This window comes from Lynx rufus, unplaced genomic scaffold (genome assembly GCF_022079265.1).
Source record: "Lynx rufus isolate CCGP_SWC_20201006 ecotype Redwood Valley unplaced genomic scaffold, mLynRuf1.p SCAF_9, whole genome shotgun sequence".
Taxonomy (NCBI): Eukaryota; Metazoa; Chordata; class Mammalia; order Carnivora; family Felidae; genus Lynx; species Lynx rufus.
Window position 1 is genome coordinate 43477771 of NW_025814897.1, and position 5788 is coordinate 43483558.

Below are 5788 nucleotides of genomic sequence, written 5' to 3' on the forward strand. Positions count from 1 at the left end.
CATGTGTATACACACCTACAAGTGCCACAACAATCCACCCCAGTAAGCTAACAGCACCATCTAGTGGAGAATGGAGCCGTTACACTGAGCCCCACACAACTGGGCCAAACTCGTTCTTCAGGAACACCATAAGTCTCTCTGCCTGCTTAGTTTATGGACTATAAAGTGCTTCATGGTTTGACTTCTAGGGGAAACTGATATAATTTCAATCGTATTTCAGTCTGTTTGCTGGTCCATCTATTCAATTTTTTTCTTTTTCTTTTTCTTTTCTTATTTTGAATACATAAAGATAAAATATTCATTTTTATTTTTCATTTTTATTAAATATGTTTCTTTAATTTTTTTCTACTATATGTTTTGTAAAATTCTCAAATTCTATTTTACTTCCATCATTTTATTTTATTCTATTTCATTGTATTTATTTTTTCAAATTTTCAAACGTTTTCCTTTTTTTTCTTTTTTCTTTTTTTATCTTTACCTTTTTTTCTCTAATCTATCAAGCTCTTTTCAACAAGTAGACCAAAACACACTAGGAACTAGCATCATTTACTTGTTTTTTGTGTGTTGTTTTTTATTTCTTAATTTTAATTTTTTTACCTTACTAATTCCTTTTCTTCCTTCAAAATGATGAAATGAAGGAAATGATGAAATGAGGCAACTAACCCCAAAAGAAAGAATAGGAAAAAATGACAGCCAGGGACTTAAAGCAAGATGTCTGAACCAGAATTTAGAATCACAATAATAAGAATACTAGTTGGGGTTGAAAATAGATTAGAATCCTTTTCTGCAGAGATAAAAGAAGTAAAATATAGTCAGGATGAAATAAAAAATAATTATATATATATATATAGCTAATTATATATCTATTTATAATTATTTATATATAAATTATATATATAAATTATAAATTATATATAATATATAAATATATATAAACTATATATAATATATAAATTATATATAAATCATATATAAATTATATATATAAATTATATATATGTAATATATATATATATACATATATATAATTAGCTATATATATCAGCTATAACTGAACTGCAATCTCAAATGGATGCCACAGTGGCAAGGATGGATGAGGCAGAGCTGTGAATCAGCAATATAGAGGACAAACCTATGGAGAAATATGAAGCTGAAAAAAAGAGGGAGACTAAGGCAAAAGAGCATAATTTAAGAATTGGAGAAATCAGTGACTCATTAAAAAGAAACAACATCAGAATCATAGACATCCCAGAAGAAGAAGAGGGAGAAAAAGGGGCAGAAGGGTTATGTGAGCAAATCATAGCAGAAAACTTTCCTAACCTGGGGAAAGACAGACATCAAAATCCATGAAGTACAGAGAACTCTCATCAGATTCAACAAAAACTGACCACCAACAAGGCATATCATAGTCAAATTCACAAAATACTGTGGCAAGGAAAGAATCATGAAAGCAGTAAGGGAAAAAAAGTCCTTAACTTACAAGGGAAGACAGATCAGGTTCACAGCAGACCTATCCACAGAAACGTGGCAGGCCAGAATTCTAAGAGTGGCAGGATATATTCACTGTGGTATATTGGAAAAATATGCATCCAAGAATTCTTTATCCAGCAAGGCTATCATTTAAAATAGAAGGAGAGATAAAACTTCCCAAACAAAAAACTAAAGGACTTTGTGACCACTAAACCAGCCCTGCAAGAAATTTTAAGGGGGACTCTTTGAGGGGAGAAAAGATGAAAAAAAAAAAAAAAAAAGACCAGAAGCAACAAAGACTATAAAGGACAGAGAACACCACCAGAAACTCATCTCTATAGGCAACATAATGGCAATAAATTCATACCTTTCAGTACTCACTCTAAACATCAATGGACTATATGCTCCAATCAAAAGACATAGGGTAACAAAATGGATAAGAAAACAAGGTCCATCTATATGCTGTTTGCAAGACACCCACTTTAGACCTAAAGACACCTTCAGATTGAAATTAAGGGGATGGAGACCCATCTATCATGCTAATGGTCGACAAAAGAAATCAGAGTAGCCATACTTATATTAGACAATCTAGACTTTAAAATAAAGACTGTAGCAAGAGATTAAGAAGGGCATTATATCATAATTAAGGGGTCTATCCACCAAGAAGACCTAACAATTGTAAACATTTATGCTCCAAATGTGAAAGCACTCAAATATATAAATCAATTAATTACAAACATAAAGAAATTCACTGATGATAACACCATAATAGTAGGGGACTTCAACACCCCACTTACAACAATGGACAGATCATCTAAACAGAAAATCAACAAGGGAACAATGGCTTTGAATGACACACTGGACCAGACGGACTTAACAGATATATTCAGAACATTTCACCCTAAAGCAGCAGAATACACATTCTTCTCCAGTGCACATGGAATGTTCTCCAGAATAGATCACAGACTGGGACAAAAATCAGCTCTCAACAAGTAAAAAATATCAAGATCACACCGTGCATATTTTCAGACCACAATGCTATAGAACTCAAAATCAACTACAAGAAAAAATGTGGAAAGATAAAAAATACTTGGAGACTAAAGACCATCCTACTAAAGAATGAATGGGCTAACCAGGAAGTTAAAGAGGATATTAAAAAGTACATGGAAGGCAAGGAAAATGATATCACCCACCACAGCCCAAAACCTCTGGGACGCAGCAAAGGTGGTTATAAGAGGGAAGTATATAGCAATCCAAGCCTTCCTAAAGAAGAAAGGTCTCAGATACAAAACCTATCCTTACACTTTAAAGAGCTGGAAAAAGGACAACAAATAAAACCCAAAACCAGCAGACGACAGGAAATAATAAAGATTAGAGCAGAAGTAAATGCTATCGAAACCAAAATAACAGTAGAACAGATCAATGAAACCAGAAGCTGATTCTTTCAGAGTTAACAAAATTGATAAACCCCTAGCCAGTTAGATCAAAAAGAAAAAGGGAAGGACCCAAATAAATAAAATCAAGAATGAGAGAGGACAGAGATCACAATGAACACAGCAGAAATACCAATAATAATAAGAAAATATTATGAGCAATTATATGCCAATAAAATGGGCAATCTGGAAGAAATGGAAAAATTCCTAGAAACATATAAACTATCACAAATTAAACAGGAAGAAATAGAAAATTTGAACAGACCCATAGCCAGTAAGGAAATTGAATTAATAATCAAAAATCTCCCCAAAAAGGAGTCCAGGACCAGATGGCTTTCTAGGAGAATTCTACCAAACTTTTAAAGAAGAGTTAACATCTATTCTCTTGAAGCTGTTCCAAAAAATAGAAATGGAAGGAAAACTTCCAAACTCTTTATATGAAGCCAGCATTACCTTGACTCCAAAACCAGACAAAGACCCCACTAAAAAGGAGAACTATAGACCAATTTCTCTGATGAACACGGATGCAAAAATCCTCAACAATATCCTAGCCAACCGGATTCAATAATACATTTTAAAAAATTATTCACCACAACCAAGTGGGATTTATACCTGGGATGCAGGGTTGGGTTCAATATCCGCAAAACAATCAATGTGATACAGTACATCAATAAAAGAAAGTACAAGAACCACATGATTCTTTCAATAGATGCAGAGAAAGCATTTGACAAAACACAGTATCCTTTCTTGATAAAAACCCTCAAGAAAATAGGGATAGAAGGATCATACCTCGAGTTCATAAAAGCCATGTATGAAAGACCCAACTCTAATATCATCCTCAATGGGGAAAAACTGAGAGCTTTCCCCCTAAGGTCCGGAATGAGACAGGGATGTCCACTGTCACCACTATTATTCAACATAGTATTGGAAGTCTTAGACTCAGCAATCAGACAACACAAATAAATGAAAGGCATCCAAATCGGTCAGGAAGAGGTCAAGCTTTCACTCTTCACAATAACATGATGCTCTATACAGAAAACCCAAACGATTCCACCAAAAAACTTCTAGAACTGATCCATGAATTCAGCAAAGTCACAGGATATAAAATCAATGCACAGAAATCAATGCACACCAATAATGAAGCAACAGAAAGAGAAATCAAGGAATCAATCCCATTTACAATTGCACCAAAACCCATAAAATACCTAGGAATAAATCTAACCAAGGAGTTGAAAAATCTATACACTGAAAACTATAGAAAGCTTATGAAAGAAGTTGAAGAAGACACCAAAAAATGAAAAAATATTCTATGCTCCTGGATAGGAAGAACAAATATTGTTAAAATGTAAGTACTACCCAAAGGAATCTACATATTCAACGCAATCCTTATCAAAATAACACCAGCAAATTCTTCACAGAGCTAGAACAAACAATCCTAAAATTTGTATGGAACCAGAAAAGACTGTGAATAGCCAAAGCAATCTTGAAAAAGAAAACCAAAGCAGGAGGCATCACAATCCCAAACTTCAAGCTGTATTACAAAGCTGTAATCATCAAGACAGTATGGTACTGGCACAAGAACAGACACTCAGATCAACGGAACAGAATAGAGAAACCAGAAATGGACCCACAAATGTGTGGCCAACTAATCTTTAACAAAGCAGAAAAGAATATCCAACGGAATACTTCTACAAGACTTTTTCTATGGGAAGGAACTGAATAAGAGCATCAACCCTGATGAGGCTGTCGCTTATGGTGCAGCTGTCCAGGCAGCCATCCTTTCTGGAGACAAATCTGAAAATGTTCAAGATTTGCTGCTTTTGGATGTCACTCCCCTTTCTCTTGGCATTGAAACTGCTGGTGGAGTCATGACTGTTCTCATCAAGCGCAATACTACCATTCCTACCAAACAGACCTAGACTTTAACTACCTATTCTGACAACCAGCCTGGTGTGCTCATTCAGGTTTATGAAGGTGAGCGAGCCATGACCAAGGGTAACAACCTACTTGGCAAGTTTGAACTCACAGGCATACCTCCTGTCCCCCGTGGCATTCCTCAGATTGAGGTCACCTTAGATATTGATGCTAATGGCATTCTCAATGTCTCTGCTGTGGATAAGAGTACAGGAAAAGAGAACAAGATCACCATCACAAATGACAAAGGTCGCTTGAGCAAGGAAGACATTGAGCGCATGGTCCAGGAAGCTGAGAAGTACAAAGCTGAAGATGAGAAGCCGTGAGACAAGGTGTCCTCCAATAATTCACTTGAATCTTACACATTCAACATGAAAGCAACTGTTGAAGATGAAAAGCTTCAGGGTAAAATCAATGATGAGGACAAGCAGAAGATTCTGGACAAGAGTAATGAAATCATCAACTGGCTGGATAAGAACCAGACTGTACAAAAAGAATTTGAACATCAGCAGAAAGAGCTGGAGAAGTTCTGCAATCCCTTCATTATGAAGCTGTACCAGAGTGCAGGAGGCATGCCTGGAGGAATGCCTGGAGGTTTCGCTGGTGGTGGAGCTCCCCCCTCTGGTGGTGTCTCCTCTGGGCCCACCATTGAAGAGGTTGATTAAGCCAACCTGAGAATAGGTCTAGCATTGTTCCACACAAAACATTTGAAGGACCCAAATTTGTAACAAATTCTATGGCAATGAAGTTGAGCTGATATAGTTAATAAACTGGGCATTCTTGATACTTGAATATGGAATATGTGCACAAGAAAGGAAATACAACATTGCACTTTATAAGCACTGTATTGTTAAGTGGAAAATGCAATGTCTTAAAACTGTATTTAAAATTGGAAAAAAAGAAGAATATCCAACAGAATAAAGACAAGTGGTGCTGGGAAAACTGGACAGCAACAGGCAGAAGAATCAACC

The 5788-nt window shown here is 35.6% G+C and overlaps 1 pseudogene; it reads left to right on the plus strand.

Annotated features, from left to right (window-relative positions):
• The first annotated feature begins 2979 nt into the window (after positions 1 to 2979).
• On the plus strand, positions 2980 to 5576 carry LOC124505410 (heat shock cognate 71 kDa protein-like; annotated as a pseudogene).
• Positions 5577 to 5788: the final 212 nt, after the last annotated feature.